This window comes from Mirounga angustirostris, unplaced genomic scaffold (genome assembly GCF_029215605.1).
Source record: "Mirounga angustirostris isolate CCGP_5_RB_7025 unplaced genomic scaffold, mMirAng1.0.hap1 SCAF_9, whole genome shotgun sequence".
Taxonomy (NCBI): Eukaryota; Metazoa; Chordata; class Mammalia; order Carnivora; family Phocidae; genus Mirounga; species Mirounga angustirostris.
In genome coordinates, this window is record NW_026991717.1 from 118434164 (window position 1) to 118452372 (window position 18209).

Consider the following 18209-nt stretch of genomic DNA (forward strand, 5'->3'; position numbering starts at 1 on the left):
CTCGTGTCTCTGCTTTCAGTTCTTTTGAGTATGTATTCAATGTGAAATTGCTGGATCATATGATAATTCTCTTTTTTCCAAACTTAATTAATTCACTTGATTTTTCTTGTATAAATATCCTACATGGTGTCCACAGATGGAGTCTGACTTCTCTACACGGAGACTCTGGTGTAGCTCCTTACTAGATGGTCAATGGTGAGTTCCTTAGAAGGTTACCTGAGTAACACAGTCTCTCCCCAGAGGTTGGGTGACATAGCTTGTCTTGGAGATGGCATCCAAGATGGCCTTGGCTAAGTTCCCCAGAGTGGCAGTGCATCCCCTGGACAGGGTGCAGCAGTCATTGATACCGGCCATCAGCGGCAGCTTTTTGGGCAGAGCAGTTGGGATGCCAGTGCCTCTCAGGCTGAGGAATGAGGCATACTGGCACAGAGCTTCAGCAGCTGGTCACCTTGCAGGGGTTGGTGTGGGACCCGTCAGTCTTGGTCCCTGAGTACCCTCACTGCATGGTGGCAGTGGAGAGATTGGCCAGAGTGATGGCCCTGTGAATGGCAGTAGCTACCTCCTTAGAGCATTTACCCAGATTGACATGGCTCTTATGGTTCCCCAATGGCGACAAATGCCTTGAACCTGCTTCCCTGGCCAGCCAGGATCTGCTTTTGCACAGGCATAGTCCTCCAGCTCACCATTAATGGTCATCTCTGGGGAAAAGTCCATGACCCTTTAGAATGCTTGATGGGCAAAGGAGAAGAGAGAAATTTCCTCCAGGGACTTGATGATCATGTCCTTGACCAGGTGGCCCAGCTTGGTGACAGGCGGCCACTTGTCCTCAGCCTTGACTTAGTGAGCTCTGTGGCTCAGCACACCTGCAACTCTGGTCCCAGAAGCTGTTGCCCAAACTTCTGTGGACGCCGTTGCTTTCAGGTTTCCCACAGCACACTCATCATCTGCCATTTGGTGTTTCTTGGAGAAGAAGGGCAATTTTGTTTTTTGGGTTTTTTTTAAAGATTTTATTTATTTATTTGACAGAGGGAGACAGCGAGAGAGGGAACACAAGCAGGGGGAGTGGGAGAGGGAGAAGCAGGCTTCCCATGGAGCAGGGAGCCCGACGCGGGGCTCGATCCCAGGACCCTGGGACCATGACCTGAGCCGAAGGCAGACGCTTAATGACTGAGCCACCCAGGCGCCCCGGGCAATTCTGTTTTTAATGTTTTGAAGAACCATCATGCTGTTTTCCATAACAGCTGCACCATTTTACATTCCCGCCAGCAGTGTACAAAGGTTATAATGTCTCCACATCATCAACCCATACTTGGCGTTTTCTACTTTTTTTCATAGTAGCCGTGCTTATGGGTGGGAGGTAATATCTCATTGTGGTTTTGATTTGTACTTCCCTAGTGATTAGTGATGCTGAGCATCTTTTCATGTGCTTGGTAGCCATTTGTATATCTTCCTTAGAAAAATGCCTAGTCAAGATTTTAATGGAGTTGTTTGTTTTTTCATTTTTCTGAATTTTAGGTGTTCTCTATGTATTTTGGGGTATTAGTCCCTTGTCGGATATATGATTTGGAAATATTTTTTCCCATTTCCTAGGTTGCCTTTTTACTCTGTTGTTAGTGTCCTTTGAAATGCAAAAAAAATGAATTTTGATGAAGTACAATATTTCCATGTTTTTTTTCGTTGCCTGTGCCTTTGGTGTCGTATCCGAGAAATCTTTGCCAAATCCAATGTCATGAAGTTTGTGCCCTTTGTTTTCTTCTAAGAGTCTCACCATTTTCTCTCTTAATGTTTAGGTCTTTCAAATACACTGTCGTTTTTGCAGCATCTTATTGTTGACACAGGCCACCTCTATTCAGGATGGGAGGAGATGACTCGAGGGTGGGGGAATACAGGAAGTGGGGGTTGTTGGGGGATATCTTCAAGGCTGATTCCCACAATAATTCAGATACGTAGTTTTAAAAGTTAAATAATTCTGTAAGATTTATATTGAAAATGGGAATCCTTTGCTCCTTTTTTTTTTTGGTGGTGCCGGAGATGGGTTTTATTGGCTTTCGCTTTTCTCAGGGAGCACCACCTCCCCGCAGGTCCCCGCAGTGTTGCTGTGTGAACTCACACGGGGATTCCTTTGCTCTTTCTTTCCCCACTGCTATAATGTTAATTTCCACACCTCAGCAATAACTCCTTTCAATTCTTTTAAGTGGCTATTTCCCTTCATATTTCTAAATCATATGTTTAGTCTGCCGTTTTGGACTTTGCATTTTATATATTACTTATTAATTTCCTATCAAGAGATGGAAGTTTAGCATTCTTATACTATCTCCTCCCGGCATAACCCTTACCACACACACACACACACACACACACACACACACACACACACTCTTTCCCTCCTCCCATCCTTGTACTACACATATAGTATGATTTTTTTGTTTAATCAGTGTTCACTGTTTTCATCATCACGACTATGCCCTTAGAAACTTTTAGGCCTCTTGGAGTCATCATTTCTTCTCTCCTATTTATCCACTTCTGTCTTGTCTGAATTTCTGGGGGATTCTCTTAATAATTTCTTATACTATCTGTTTACCTAAGTCCAACTTGATACATGTTGTGAAATGAAAAAATGTTCTGAGTTTCAAATTTCTTCCAGTTCAAGACAATTTACACATTACTGCAAACCGATGGTGGGGGGTGGGGGGAATATATGTGCGTACACACACACACACACACACGTTGTAATTAATATAATATATAATATACCTAACTATATATTTTCCAGTTTTCAATAGACTGAAGTATTTCCATATTTTAAAAAATTAGTTGTACAAATAATACACACATGTAGCCACATCATAAAATAATCTAATAAATATATACAGATTGTGAGGAGGTAAAGCCCTCTCCTCAGAGACGACCATCATTAAAAGCTTGATTTGTTTATTTTTGCGTATATTTTTCTGTGACTTTTTTCTTTCCTAATGTCTCCCATGTTTTTTTGGTCTGTTTATATAAATTTACTTATTTTTTTTAAAGATTTTAGTTATTTATTTGACAGAGAGAGACAGCGAGAGAGGGAACACAAGCAGGGGGAGTGGGAGAGGGAGAAGCAGGCTTCCCGCTGAGCAGGGAGCCCGATGTGGGGCTCGGTCCCAGGACCCAGGGATCATGACCTGAGCCAAAGGCAGACGCTTAACGACTGAGCCACCCAGGCACCCCTTACTTAAGTATTTTTAGCTACTGTGTAGTTTCCCAAAGTATGAATGCACCATAATTTATTGTACCATTTTCCTATTAAAGAGCAGTATGTTGTATCTAATTTAGGCATCTGCAGTGAGCACCTTATACATATATGTATATGTGCATGTGCAAGTATTTCTATAGGTTATGTTCCAAGAAGTGGAATTTGTTGCATCAAATGCTGTGTATACTTTGAATTTTTTATAGTTATTGTCAAATTGGCCTCTACAAAGGCTATACCGCTCTCCCCTCCAGTCTGGAGTATAGAAGCATGCCCTTTCCCCACACCCTTGCCAACATTACACCATTGGTCTTCCTGTCTCTTCTGCTGGACTGTCACATCTCTTTCATAAACTCCCTCCCATTTTTACTGATGATGAAATTAGATCAGAATCTATCTTCGGATATATCAGGGATGGTTTTTTGGGGGGAGGAGTACAACTGGGATCGGGCCCAGCAGTGGGAAGATAAAGGGTTCTCGGTGGTCTCTTTCTTTTCTTAATGTCAGCTAAGACTAGAAAGAATCTCTGTGAGTCAGCTTCTTTCCACCACACTGCTTAGGTGCTTTTCTTTCCTGGTTTTGTTTTTGACTGATTTCATCCATGGAGCCTGACCCTTCCCCCTCCTTAAGTAATGAATAACCAGAAAAGTCACAGAGCCCGGCAAACTGAGTGAAGGAAGCTTAAGGAAAATATTAAAAAGGAAGAAAAGTGTTTGATGTACTTTAAATATAAAATGTGGAAAAGTAGGGGAAGGGTGGGGGTTGGGGAAGGGAGGGGAGAGAGATTATTCACGGTAATGGGAACCAAATGTTGGCTGGGAAAGCTGCAGCTCTCACACTCTTCCTGTAAACCCAGCGGCTTTTCAAAGTGATAATAATGAAGAGCCAACAGCACAGGACACGCCTTAACCCTTCCATACCTGGACAGCTTCTTCCAGTCAGTTTTTCAGAGGCTGGTCCACTTTGAGGGAGTCCTGGTATGTGGAGAATTTGTTTACCTCTTGACACCCTGACAAAAGGAAGGAAGGTGGAGGCAAGTAGCAGAAGAGTGAGTGAACACCTGCTTGCTAACCCCCCTCACACTGTGCCTAAGTTTCTCTTTCAGTGCTGGGCTTTAATATCGGACAGTGAAGCAGCCTGCTTGACCAATAGCTTACCAGTTTTGAAGTGATGTATCTTCTCCCTCTGCTGTCCAGAAGGGGACCTAGAAGGAGATGAGGACTGCCACATAGCAGACAGGCGCTCTCTGTCCATCAGTAATAATCCCACTACATGAAGGCCCTCTGTGGAGTCTGAAGTCCTCTTGGGTGCCCAGTGTGTGCACTCATCTGAAGGCCTGGGCCTCTGTTTCTCTTGGAAGTCCTCTCATGCCTCCGTGGAATTGAGATGTGAAGACTTTGTGGAGCTGAAGGGCACTCCCTGACATGACTTCCAGGTGGTCAGGGACAGGCCTTTTAGCCCCGCCCTTTAACCATGGAGGGAGAATGAAAAGGGGGGAAGGGATGAAGATCCTGGTTCAGGTGGCTCTTCACTTCCATCTGGATTTAAACTTCGTTTAGGCACTTTTAAAAGTCCATTTGGGGTAAGAACGAAGTCTTATTTTTCTATGTCAAATATTTACGATTTTTGAGAGGCAGCCCCCACATAGAGGGCAGGTGGCACTGCAGAGCAGACAGGTGCTCAGACCCCGCGATTAGCTGAGCAGGTTGCTGGGCCTCTCCAGGCCTCAGCTGCCTCATCTGTAACTTGAGGCATGAATGGTCTCTGCCCGCTCGGAACGTGAAGGGTTTCAGTAAGGTAAAGCATGGAAAACATTGAGCGCACTGCCAGGCATCTACCTTTCTCCGTCTTCATCGTTACCCTCATATTGCCTGTGGCTAAAATTGAACTATCTTTTTGGTTTCAAATGGTTTTAAAAGACATCTTTGGGACGATTTTATCTTTTTCATGTTTTAGTCTATGATCTATTTTGAATCAATTTTTGTGTGAAGTATGAGGTTTATGTTGTGGTTCATTTTTTTGCCTATCAATATGCCATTGCTCCAGCACCATTTGTTAGTAAACAAATGGCTAATTTAAAAAAGGGTATCCTTCCTCCATTGCGTTGGTTTTTCTAGCTTGTCAAAAATCAGTCACTATTTGTTTGCGTCGTGGATGATTTTGTTTTATTTTAAATATTTTATTTTTGGTACTAAGTCTTTGACTTTTTTTTTCCTAAGTAGGCTCTACACCCATTGTGGGGCTTGAACTCATGACCCCAAGATCAAGACTTGCATGCTGTATCAACTGAGCCAGCCAGGTGCCCCGGGTCTTTGATGATTTTAGTATTCCTAAAACAAAGGCCTATAGCAATAATTGTTATTAACTAGAAAATCCTTAGCAAAGACTCTTAGGTTCTCATTTTCTGTTCTTCCACGTTAACTGTGGAATCCTCCAGATTTAGGTTCAAAAGCAGCTCTTTCACTTACTCTGTATGTGAAGGTAAACCTGTTATTCAGCGTAAGCCTCGGTGTCCTCATCTCTAATACAGAACAGTAACACCTGTCTCCGTGGGTTGCTGTGAAGGCTAAGCATGGTAAGGCATGTAAAGGGCTTCGCTTGAAGTCAGGCATTTAGAGTCCTCACGCTAATGGAGTAGTGGCGGTGAGAGCTGCATGTCTCCCTGCTTGGCCATCCTAAGCCACGCTTACTCATGCCCTTTGCCTTCCCCAAAGCTGAGCTTTTTTTAGCCTTTCCGTGGTAGCTTCATCATGAGTGCATGAGTGATTCCAATTAAAGCTACTGTGCTATGCTTTACTTAGATGACAGTTCTGACCAGTAACATTTCTATTTCAGAATACAGCAGATGACAGGTCACTGTCTTACCAGCTGTAATTACAGCATCTCTGTACCCTCCCCCACCCCCACCATTTAGCCACATTGGCTTTCCTATTCTTCCCCGCTCTTTTATATGCTGTTCCTTCTACCTGGAATGTATGTCCTTCCCAGTTGTCAAATTGCTGGTCATCTTTTGAGATCATTTCTACTTTGAAGAAATCAAGCCTTTCTTGATTTCCTCCTTAGGAAGTTGCTCCCTTCCTTTTGTTTTCTAAAGCTAATGTCCTGTTTTCAGCACAGCGGCATACAGAGTTTGTGGAGTACCAGGAGTTTTTTTTTCTGTTTGGAAAAATATACACATATCTTTTACAATGCATAAATAAATAAAATATATTCATATGTGTTCACATTAATATGAAATGATAAAAGCAGGATCATATAATCACAGTATACTGGAACAAGATGAATGACACACACCAGGGTACCATGATTGCAGAATAGGATTAGGGGTGACATTTTTTCTCCTTCTTCACACTTTTCAGTAGTTGGGCATTTTCGTAGTCAGCATGTATTAATTTTTAAATTGATTGTTCAATATACCTTACAATTTACTATTAATTCAGAAATATGCCTCCCTTATTTGAAACAATAAGATTCCGTTCTGCCATTGGTTAAAGAAGGGAACAAAAGAAAGGGAAGAAAAAAAGAGCTAACATTTATTGAGTGCCCAGTTCATGCCAGGTCCTGTGCTTTTATGATTTATCCTATTTATTCCTGAAAACATGCTATAACATGAATATTGTTATCCTCAAGTATAGATGGTGAAATAGCCTTAGAAATATTGCCTTTTTTTTTTTTTTTTTAAGATTTTGTTTATTTGTCAGAGAGAGAGCACAAGCAGGGGGAGCGGGAGAGGGAAAAGCAGGCTTCCCACTGAGCAAGGAGCACGATGGGGGACTTGATCCCAGGACCCTGGGATCATGACCTTAACCAACTGAGCCACCCGGGCATCCCGAAATATTGCCATTTGAGTCTAGCTCTTTCTTTTTTCTTTTTCTTTTTTTATTATTAAAATATAATCCCTCTTTAAGAAAATGCAATACCTCTTAATTTACCCCACCTATTTTGCCCATCCTCCCACCCCCTCCCCTCTGGCATCCACCAGTTTGTTCTGTGTATTTATGAAGCTACTTCTGGGTTTTGTTTGTTTTGTTTTTAGATTCTGCTTATGAGTGAAATCATACAATATCTAGCTTTGTGTGACTTACTTCACATAGTGTAATACCTTCTAGATGTATCAATGTTGTCACAAATGGCAAGATCTCATTCTTTTTTATGGCTAAGTAATATTCGTGTGTGTGTGTGTGTGTGTGTGTGTACACATTACATCTTCATCCATTCATCTGTTGATGGACACTTGGGCTGCTTCCATATCTTGGCTATCGTAAATGAGGCTGCAGCAAATATAGGGGTGCATATATCTTTTCAAATGAGTGTTTTTGTTTTCTCTGGGTAAATACCCAGTAGTGGAATGACTGGATCATGTGGTAGCTCTATTTTTAACTTTTTGAGGAACCTCCTTACCGTTTTCCACAGTGGCTGCTCCAGTTTACATTCCCAGCAGTCCTGCACGGGACTTTTTTCTCCACATCCTCACCAACACTTGTTGTTTCTCATCCTTTTGATACTAGCCATTCTGACTGGTATGAGGTGGTATCTGATTGTGGTTTTGATTTGCATCTCCCTGATAAGTGATGATGAATATCTTTTTATACATCGTCTTTGGGAAAATGTCTATTCAGGTTCTCTGCCCATTTTTAAATCAGATTATTGGTGGGTTTCTTGGTGTCAAGTTGTATAAATTCTTTAAATATTTTGGGTATTAACCTCTTATTGGGCATATCTGCAGATACCTTCTTAGTAGGTTACCTTATCATTTTGTTGGTAGTTTCCTTTGCCATGCAGAAGCTTTTTAGTTTGGTGTAGTCTCAATACTTAATTTTTTTCTTTTGTTTCCCTTGCCTGGGAGGCATATCTAGAAAAATGTTGCCAAGGCCAGTGCCCAAGAGATTACTGCCTATGTTTTCTTTTAGGAGTTTTTTGGTTTCAGATTTCACATTTAGGTCGTTAATCCATTTTGAGTTTATTTTTGCGTATGGTGTGAGAAAGCAGTCCAGTTTCATTCTTTTGCTTGTAGCTGTTGTCCAGTTTTTCCAGCAGCATTTACTGAAGAGACTCTCTTTTCCCCATTGCACATTCTTGCCTCCTTTTTTTTGAAGATTAATTGACCATATAAGCGTGGGTTTATTTCTAGGCTCCCTATCCTGTTCCTGTGTGTCTGTTTTTGTGCCAGTACCATATTTTTTTATTACTATAGCTTTGCAGTATATTTTGAAATCTGGGACTGTGTTACCTCCAGCCTTGTTCTTTCTCAGTTGCTTTAGTTATTTGGGATCTTGTGTGGTTCCATTCGAATTTTAGGACTATTTGTTCTAGTTCTGTGAAAAATGCTATATTTGGCAAGGATTGCACTGACTCTGTAGATTGCTTGGAGTAGGATGGACATTTCAACAGTATTAGTGTCCAGCTCTGTCTGACATGAGAGCTCATGCTCTTTTTACTAGTTTAACTTTCCTACTCTTCAGAAGAGGAAAATCAGTACTAGACTTTTCACAATGGTATCCCAGACTAGTCTAAGACCTATTTATTAATGATGATAATGTGCAAAAGAGAGGTGGAAAGATTTCTGAAAATAAACTATCATTTGTGGAGTATAAGAAACAACCTGTGAACAAAAGTGGAGAAAATTTTGGTTAGAAGCTGAAGCAAATAGTTCGGCATTATAAATATCTTTACCACAGTCTATGACTCTGGACAATTTTTCACTTTCACCACACTCATGCTTTGTGTGTGGGCAGGAAACATCACTAGCCTGAAGAGCTAACTATAAGTATATATGGTTTGTATTTAGGATTCGGATTAAATTTCTATTTGCTTTGTATGCTGACTTTTCTGACTCTGACTTTTTTTATTTCTTTCACAGATTTGACCCAGCAGTTCAGGTAGATTAGGATGACTACTTTAGTGTTCTTGGTTTCTTACAGTGGCCTAATCATGCTGGTGCTGGTCAACATGTCTTAGAAATATGACTTATCATTTTAGCTATGGCTTAACAAACGCATTATTCAGTAACTATGGTATGTTAGAAGAGAACCATTGCTTCTCAGCTGTTTGGCTAAGATCGAGTAGTTGGAGAGAACCGTGTTATCATGAAAAGGATATAAAGAAAAAGAAATAATGAAAGATGTCCCTTTTAGGCTCCAGGCCATTTATGGACTTAGTGTGTGGGGAACCAGGTCACAGACAGACATGGAGAGAAATCATACATTCCTTCATCAGCACGTATAATGTCTGAATTTAGAGCTCTGGAAGTAAAGAATTTTTGTTTGATTCAATCCCTATTATATTCCTATTTTTATAATATTCATAGGAAAGCTCTTTGCTTCTCTATATGAAGAGGACCCCTTTTACTGTATAAGAATATGGATTGCCTGTTGATCTCTGAGAAATCAGGTTATGTACTATTGAACCTCAAAAATAAAATCATATATAAAAGTAATACTAGCTAATAGTAACATGTAGTGCTTATGGTATGCCGTGCACTAAGTGTTTTACGTATACCTTAACTCATTTAAAAGCTTTTACTATGTGCTAGCAACTGTTCTCAAAACTCTACATGTATTAACTGATTTAGTGCTCACAGCTACTTTGTAAGATAAGTACTGTTATCATTCCCATTTTACAGATGAAGAGACTAACTACAGAGAAAAGAAGTGATTTGCCCAAGATACACATTGGTGAATGGCAGTCAGGATTCAAACCCAAGCAAGTAGTCACAGAATCCATGCTCTTAACCACTCTCCTAGTAATTCTCAATGGTGTGTGTCTGAATCATCTGAAGGGCTTGTGAAAACAGATTGCTAAACCCAGATCCAGAGTTTCTGGTTCCAGTAGGTCTGGGGTAAGGCTCGATTATTTTCATTTTTAACAAGTTTCCACGTGATGCTATGCCATTGGTTCAGGGGACCACACTGAGAATCACTCTCCTGGGGCTGGTTACGAATTAGTAGTATTCAGTGCAAGCAGCTGAGGACCAGAATCAAGAGTTAGGATGGTATCCTCTCGGAGGCAGGTGCCTGCATTTTGCACTAGCTGTGACGTTGGACTAAGCCCCTCTAGTAAATCTTGGGGACAGCACATTCCTTTTTTTTTTCAGGTAGGCTCCATGCCCAGTGTGGGGCCCACCATGGGGCTTGAACTCAGGACCCTGAGATCAAGACCTGGGCTGACATCAAGAGTCCCAGCACTTAAACGACGGAGCCACCCAGGCACCCCAGGGGACAGCACATTTCAGTAGACTTGTCTTGACATAACAGAAGCATGGGCCATGGTTGCCATGCCATGGACTTCACGAATAAGAGGCCACTTCCTAGTATGATGAAGTATTGTTTCCATAGATTGTACATTGAAGGTACCTTGGGAATGGGCTCCTAAAAGCCACACACACACACACACACACACACACACACACAACTGCAGTAAGACAAAAAGACCTGAGCATTAGTACACATTTTATTTCCTTCTTTTTGGTCCTATAACTTTGAAGGAAAGAAAAAAACAAAAACCTCCTTTCTTGTGATTTCCCCAGTATTTTCTCTATTTTATAAAAACAACTTTATTTGTAAAGAAAAAAGGACTGGTGGAGAAGGTAAAAAGTTTAAAAAGAGAAAGAAAAGAAACAGTGAGTTTTTTTTAGTTGTTCCCCCATCTCCCTTGGCCAGTTGAAGAAAGGGGGCAGAGACAGGTGACTGAAGCCAAAGCTGGAGCCTCGACTCTTCCAAGTTGCCTGCTGTTTTGCTTCCTGGGGAAAAGTGGAGAAACGAAAGGAGCCTAACTGATGTGATGAGGCAGGAATTCTAAATCTGTGACACTTTGCAAGCTGTTTGTGTGCACTGGGTTTGAACCCAGCTACAATTCAGTGTAGAAGTTCTTGGAAACTGGCATGTCAGCTGTCCTAGACAATCTGCACATTAACTTTCACTTTGAAAACTTTTCCTGGCTTGTCTTTGCAGGGTGTGAACGCTGGCCCATGGTGGGCCACTTTACCAGGGCCAGCTGCGCTCGTGTGTACCTGCCTTGTTGTCGCAAAGGCATCGGACATTTCCCTTCATTTGATGAAAACCCTGCCTAGCTGGACTCGGTCTTCATTATTGAATGAACTGGTGTCAGGGAGTTCTCTTTTGGCTTTCTTAAAGGTCACTCTTTGCTCACTTCTTTTTAGTTCACAGCTACATTTTTCAGGCTTCATGTGGTATGCTGGTTATGCCAAAGTAAAGAGCTGGATCAAAGACATTTCTTGTTAATAAGGCGAAGGATCAATCTGTCTTTTCAGATCCAGACTGCTAATAGATAAAGGATGAGGGAGTCTCCGTCTATATAACTTGCTGATTGCCAGAATCCTAAGCTGCCTTCTAGAACAGTGCTATGAACTTAACCTTTGAATGGTTAGGTTTTATATCCAGCTTTGTGTTCCATAAAGCTTGCCCCCAAATTCTCTGCCAGATGTACTAAGAAATCCCAACTTTGTCCTTATTTCCTCCTCCTGGAGATCATTCCATCAATCATGGAGTGGTACGAGTGTGGAGACGGCAAAAGTCTGGTTCACATTCAGTATCCATTGTCAAGTCCAGCTGGCTGGGCTCTCACTGTATTTTTAAAGGCCAGGCATATCAATGCTTGGCTTTTTGACATGATACCTCCGTGTGTTCTTCCCAAATTTATGTCATTGTCACACAGTATTTAATAAACTCAAAGTAAAAAAGTAGCCAAAATGTCCCCCACCCCGACATCTTCCAGGTATCACTACTGCTTCCTTTTCCTTTTTTTAGATCTCTGCTTACTGAATGAATAAATCAGAAACCTCCCCTCTCAATTGCTTGCAATTCTGTATTTCAAGTTACATATCTTATTTGGACCCTGCTCACATTTTAATCTCTTTTGAATCATGCTTTTTTTTTTTTTTTTTTTTTTTGCCTCTATTGATTTTGAGCCACCTTATTGTAGCATGTTGTCCTACTTCCACTTTTGGCTTTTCTATTAAAAGAAGGGTAGTAAACAATAGGTGATAGATTTATTTTGGGGATGCCAATTGATATACAGTCTCTTCCTTATTTAGGTTCTTAATTTTCAGGGCACATCTTTGCCCCATCCAAATGCTGTTCTCCTCAAGGAAAATGAAACTCACAAGATTGATGGTATTGAATCAGTCTTATTTTTCTCTACTTAATAATTGAATTACTATCTCCAAAGAGGAGCATTTCTTATGATTACTAATTCATGATTTATGGTTTTAGTCCTTGTGATTCAGTGCATGATTTAATGTGCAAAGAAGCTCATACCCTGGGAAAGGAAGGGAAGAGACAGAAATAAATTAGATGCTGAATATGTAAACTAGTAACCGAGATGTCAGTTTCAGGCCCAAATTGAAGAGGTTAGCAAACCAATGATTTGGCAGTCCTTAGAGAAGGAAAAGGGAATTACTTAAGCTTAGCATTGATTCATGAAAAAAAAGAAAAAAAGCCATGCTAGACTAACCTCATTTCCCTTCATGGTAGAATTACTTTAGTAAGAGAAGATCGGGGGACTAAGAAAGAATTATCGTAACTGGGTTTCAGCCCGGCCAAATGAAATCTTGTGAGCACAGAAGAGAAATGTGAACAAGATAATACTGTCGGTAGGAATATCTGGTGACTAAATAGGCAACTCTCTTTTTTTTTTTAATTTAAGATCAATTAATTAACATATAGTGTATTATTAGTTTCAGAGGTAGTTTAGTGATCCATCAGTTACATACAACACCCAGTGCTCATTACATCAAGTGCCCTCCTTAATGCCCATCACCCAGTTACCCCATCCCCCTACCCACCTAACTGTACCCAAACAATGCATCAGTGTAAGTTTGAGAATTAGGTCTCTGGGGCTTTTTCATTGGCCCCTTAGTTCACCATATTTATCAATGAATTCATTCATCCATTCTTATTTATTTAGGCCCCTACTACTATATGCTCGGCACTTACATAGCTAGAAGACATACTGATCCCATTTTCAGACAACATGAATATGGGATACTGAATACCTCGAATGACAATCAGTATTAACGATGATTTGATCTGGCCAGAATGATGAGTCTGGTTCATGGGATTTAGTAAGGAAAAACATAAAGCTCTTCACACGGTTTCAGAAATTCAAGTGTGAAGAAGGCTTGAGGGTTCAGGTTGACTTTAAGTCTAATAGAAGTTAACAGTGGAGGGCGCCTGGGTGGCTCAGTTGGTTAAGCGACTGCCTTCGGCTCAGGTCATGATCCTGGAGTCCCGGGATCGAGTCCCGCATCGGGCTCCCTGCTCGGCAGGGAGCCTGCTTCTGCCTCTGACCCTCCCCCCTCTCATGTGCTCTCTCTCTCTCATTCTCTCTGTCTCAAATAAATAAATAAATAAATCTTTAAAAAAAAAAAAAAAAAGAAGTTAACAGTGGAATAAGAACTGCCAAAACCCAATAATATCACGTGGGGAAATTTTCACAACATATTGCCAGGTGAAAAAACCAGACTACAAAGCAGATAGTGCAGAATCACTTCCTGTGTGAGGGAAGGACACACAAAGGAAGAATATACATCAAAATTTACAGTAGCCATCTTTGTTGGATCACAGATAGATGACTTGGTTTTTTCCTGTCTTTTTATATTTGTCAGGTTTATGGTATTGAGAACATAATGCTTTTGTTCCTTAAAAAGAATTACTTTTGTTTCATTTTGAAAAGATATAAGGAGATGTAGGCACTGCTGGTAGCTTAGGCTTTTACTAACAGGATTGGGGGTGGGAGGAGGACTGTGATTCTCTCCCTCATTCATGCTCACATCCACTGCCTGAACAGCTGCCCCCTCCCTGGTAATCAGCATTGTTAGTAAACCCACATTTCCACATAGGGGCCAGCGTCCTGCCCAGAGTTCGAACATTATCCGTCTGGGTTGGCTTGGAGTAGCAGGACTCCATCATGAGCCATCTCTGGTGGGGAAGACTGGCAAGCGGACTGGGCTCCCCTGCTCACACACGCTGAGCGACTCTCAAGTCCTTTTTCAGATCCACTAGGTTGGCGCCCCCATTATCGCCCAGTTAGCCCACACGGGCACAATCCTTGGAAGGAGATTATAAGTACTGCTTTGCTTCTGTTCTTTCTGACGTGCTCACGCCTGTTCCTTAGTGCCCTTATTGTTCGTTTCCCCAGAGGTTTGGATTCACTTTCCGTGGGAAGAATGGTATTAGTAGCTCCCATTTATTATGTGTGCCAAACACCGTGCTAAATGCTTTACATGGATTATCCCATTTAGTTCTTGGACCAACCCTGTGAGATATGGGGTTGATTTTTTATTCCCATTTCTCAGCTGCGGAAACCAAGGCATGGAGAGGCTGAGTGAGTGGGAGAGTCAGGATTTGAACCCAGCTGTCTTGTTGTAGAGCACAGCCCTGGCCACCAAGCTGTGCTGCCTGCCGCCTGTTCTCGGGGTCATCCAGTTCAGAAGCTGGGGTGTGGATCCAGGGGCGCGGGGCCTCTGCTCTTCCTCCAGAATTCTCTCACCAACCCAGCTCTTGGATTGGTTTTGATTCCTTTCCAGAATCTAAAACCTTTCATTTCTTTTTGCCTTCTTTCTTGGATTATTTCTTTAATCCTTTCCCAAGAGCTTTTCATCCTCTCAAATAAACAAAATATTTAAAGGTTTTTAAGCCCTTTCACCCTGTTCTGAAGCAGGAAGATCAGCTTGCATTTATAATTTTATATAGTTCCGTGCTTTTGACCTAGTGTATAGGTCATCAAACGTTCACTGGTTTTCCAGGTAATTTCTGAGCTTTTCTGTCTTTCTAATACTACTCGATTGTACTTCAGCTTTTCCTGCAAAAGTGCTATTTCAGTATAACTCCACAGATTCAAAATGGAAAAGGTCAAAGTGTTCTATATAGTCTTATCTCAAGGAGCAAACTCAAAAGGAAAAAATAAATTTTAGTCTTTAGCACCTGCATTTTCAGAGATCGTTTAAAAATAATATTCCAGGGCGCCTGGGTGGCTCAGTTGGTTAAGCGACTGCCTTGGGCTCAGGTCATGATCCCGGAGTCCCTGGATCGAGTCCCGCATCGGGCTCCCAGCTCGGCGAGGAGCCTGCTTCTCCCTCGGACCCTCCCCCCTCTCATGTGCTCTCTCTCTCTCATTCTCTCTCACACAAATAAATAAATAAAATCTTTAAAAAAAAAAAAATATTCCAACACAAAAACTCTCTCGAATTGAGGCACCTGTCACTGTGAGCGTAAAATCTCTTGGCAGGCCTAACTCATTCCACTTAAATAATTTTAGGCACAAATCTCATTTGGCTAGCTATCACTGTTCCCAGTCAGCAGTTACCAACAGCAAGCCTGGAGACTTGTTAGTAGACAGCTCCAGTGTTATTTCTTAAATTTGTGTCTAAATTCGACACACTTTTATTTTTTCACTAATGAAAGAAGGTCTCCGTCGTTCACCGGATGCCTTTAGTAAGCAGACTTTTTTCTTGGAGCCTACACCATGCAATTTTAATGCCAAACTTAACTGTCACTGACCCCTTGACTCCCTTCTAAGTACATATTACTTCTAATCTCATAATGTATCTTCAGGCTTAGTTTTTCCGAGCCAGCATTTCTTTCTGCCTTTCGTCCACACTGCTCATTTACCATCATTAATGCCGCTCTGCTTACATTGCCCTCACTTCCCCAGACCTTCTGCCAGCTTATTGGGTCCTGCAGGGGCTGACGTGATTTTCCTCACTCACATTACCATGTAGGCTGGCTCCCCTTGACTCGGCCCAGCACTGCACCTCCTCCGCTTTGAATGCCTCTGGAAATGCCACCTATTCCAGAGTCCTGCCGTTCCTGCCTTTCTCCCACCTCCTCCTCTTCCTCATGGACTCACCTTCACAAGTGCATTTCCTCTGGACCTGGAGCTCTTTGGGAGCAGGTCTTTTTCTTCTTGCTAGTCCCTAGGAACAGGGCCCAGTAGATGGGTTGGGTTTATTTTGTGGGTTATTTACTCATGAGTTGAATGCTGCTGAAATGGGAGAACTATTTAGGCATGTACCTTTACATGGGATCCTAGTAGTGCAACAAGCATAAAGAGAAAAAGTAATTTTACTACAAAAATCAGGGAAGTCAAGAATAGAGATGTAACATATGCATAGAATGGGAATTATAATATTTAGGTATTTCATGAAAGATAAAAGAAATATCTTTTTTTAGTTGAGGTAAAATTTACATAAAGTACATGGATCTTAAGTGTTCAATGAGTTTTGACAACTTTATACATCCACATAACCCCCACTCAACACAAGATGTGGTACGTCTCCATCATACTCAAAATTCCATGTCTCTTCCTAGTCAGTACTCCTCCTCCCTCAGTAATCACTCTTTTGACTTCTCTTATGATAGATTAATTTTGCCTAATATTTTTTTAAACTTTTTTTTTTATCGTGGTGAAATGCACATAACATAGAATTTACAAACCATTTTTAAGTGTAGAGTGGCGTTAAATCCATTCACATTCTTGTACAACCGTCACTGCCATCCATCACCATGACTCTTTTCATCTTTTCATCTCGTAGAACTGAAAATTGTACCCATTAAACAGTAAATCCCCTTCCTCACCACCCCCCCAAGTTCCTGCAACCACTGTTATACTTTCTGTCTCTATGATTTTGACTACTCTAAGTACCTTATACGGAGTGGAATCATGCAGTATTTGCCTTTTTGTGACTGGTATCTTTCACTCGGCATAATGCTCTCACAGTCCATCCATGTTGTAGCATGTTGCAGAGTTCCCTTCCTTTTTAAGGCTGGATAATGTTTCATTAAATTATATACCACATTTTGTTTATCCATTTATCCTTGGTGGACACTTGGGTAGCTCTCACATTTTAGCTATTGTGTCATGAACATGGGTGTGTAAATATAGTTTTGCCTCTTCTTGGACCTCATATAAGTGGAATCATCCAATATTCTTTTGTATCTGACTTCTTTCCTTCAACACAGTGTTTTAGAGATTCATCTATATTGTTGCTTATATCAGTAGTTCAATCTTCTGTGTTGTTGAGTAGTGTTCTGAATGGATATTCCCACAACTTATTTATCCATTTTCTTACTGAGGGACATTAGGATTTTTTTACTATTGTGAATACAAACTCAATGAGAATTCTTAAACAACTATTTTTCATAACCGTATATCTTCACTTCTTCTGGGTGTATACTTAGGAGAATATGTTTTCTGAAACTATTATATCACTTTACACTCCCATCAGCAATGTGTGAGATTTCTGGTCACTCACATATTTACCAACATTTGGTGTTGTTACCTGTTTGACTTTAGTCATTTTAATAGATGTAAACTGCTATTTTCATTTTCCGGATGACTACTGATACTGAGAACTTTTTATGTGCTTTTTCGTGTTTTATTGGCCAGTCATATGTATATTTTTGTAAAGTATCCAGATATTTTATACATTTTTAAACTAGGTTGTCATTTTATTGTTGAAGCCAACAGTTAATAATAGGACTTCATTATATATTATCAATTAGGAATCCTTTCTCACCTATATGTATTGTAAATATTTTTCTTTAGGACATGGCTTGCCTGTTCATTTTCTTAGTGATATCTTTTGGTGAGCAGAAATCTTTAATTTTAATAAAGTTTATCAATCTTTTTTCATTTACGATTAGAGCTCTTTATGTCCTAAGAAATCCTTCCCTATGACAAGCTTACAAAGATATTCTCATATTTTCTTTTAGACGCTTTTAGGTTTGGGGGTCTGTGATCCAAGTCAAATTTATTTTTGTGTACGGAACAAAGTAGAGGTTGAGGTTCATTTTCTTTTTTTATCATATGGATATCCAGTTGTTTTAGCACCATTTGTTTAAAAAACTTTCTTTTCCCTGTTGAAGTCACTTGGCACCTTGGTCAAAAATCAATTGACTGTATATTTGTGGGTCTATTTCTGAACTCTTTATTCTATTTCATGGATCTCCTTGTTTAC

At 40.7% G+C, this 18209-nt stretch overlaps 1 protein-coding gene and 1 pseudogene across 12 annotated transcripts in view; one reads left to right on the top strand and one right to left on the bottom strand.

Annotated features, from left to right (window-relative positions):
- The window catches only part of TTLL5 (tubulin tyrosine ligase like 5), a 275259-nt gene that overhangs the window by 164087 nt on the left and 92963 nt on the right, over positions 1 to 18209 (top strand). The window lies entirely within an intron of this gene.
- LOC123862009 (small ribosomal subunit protein uS5-like) lies at positions 153 to 13305 on the bottom strand (annotated as a pseudogene).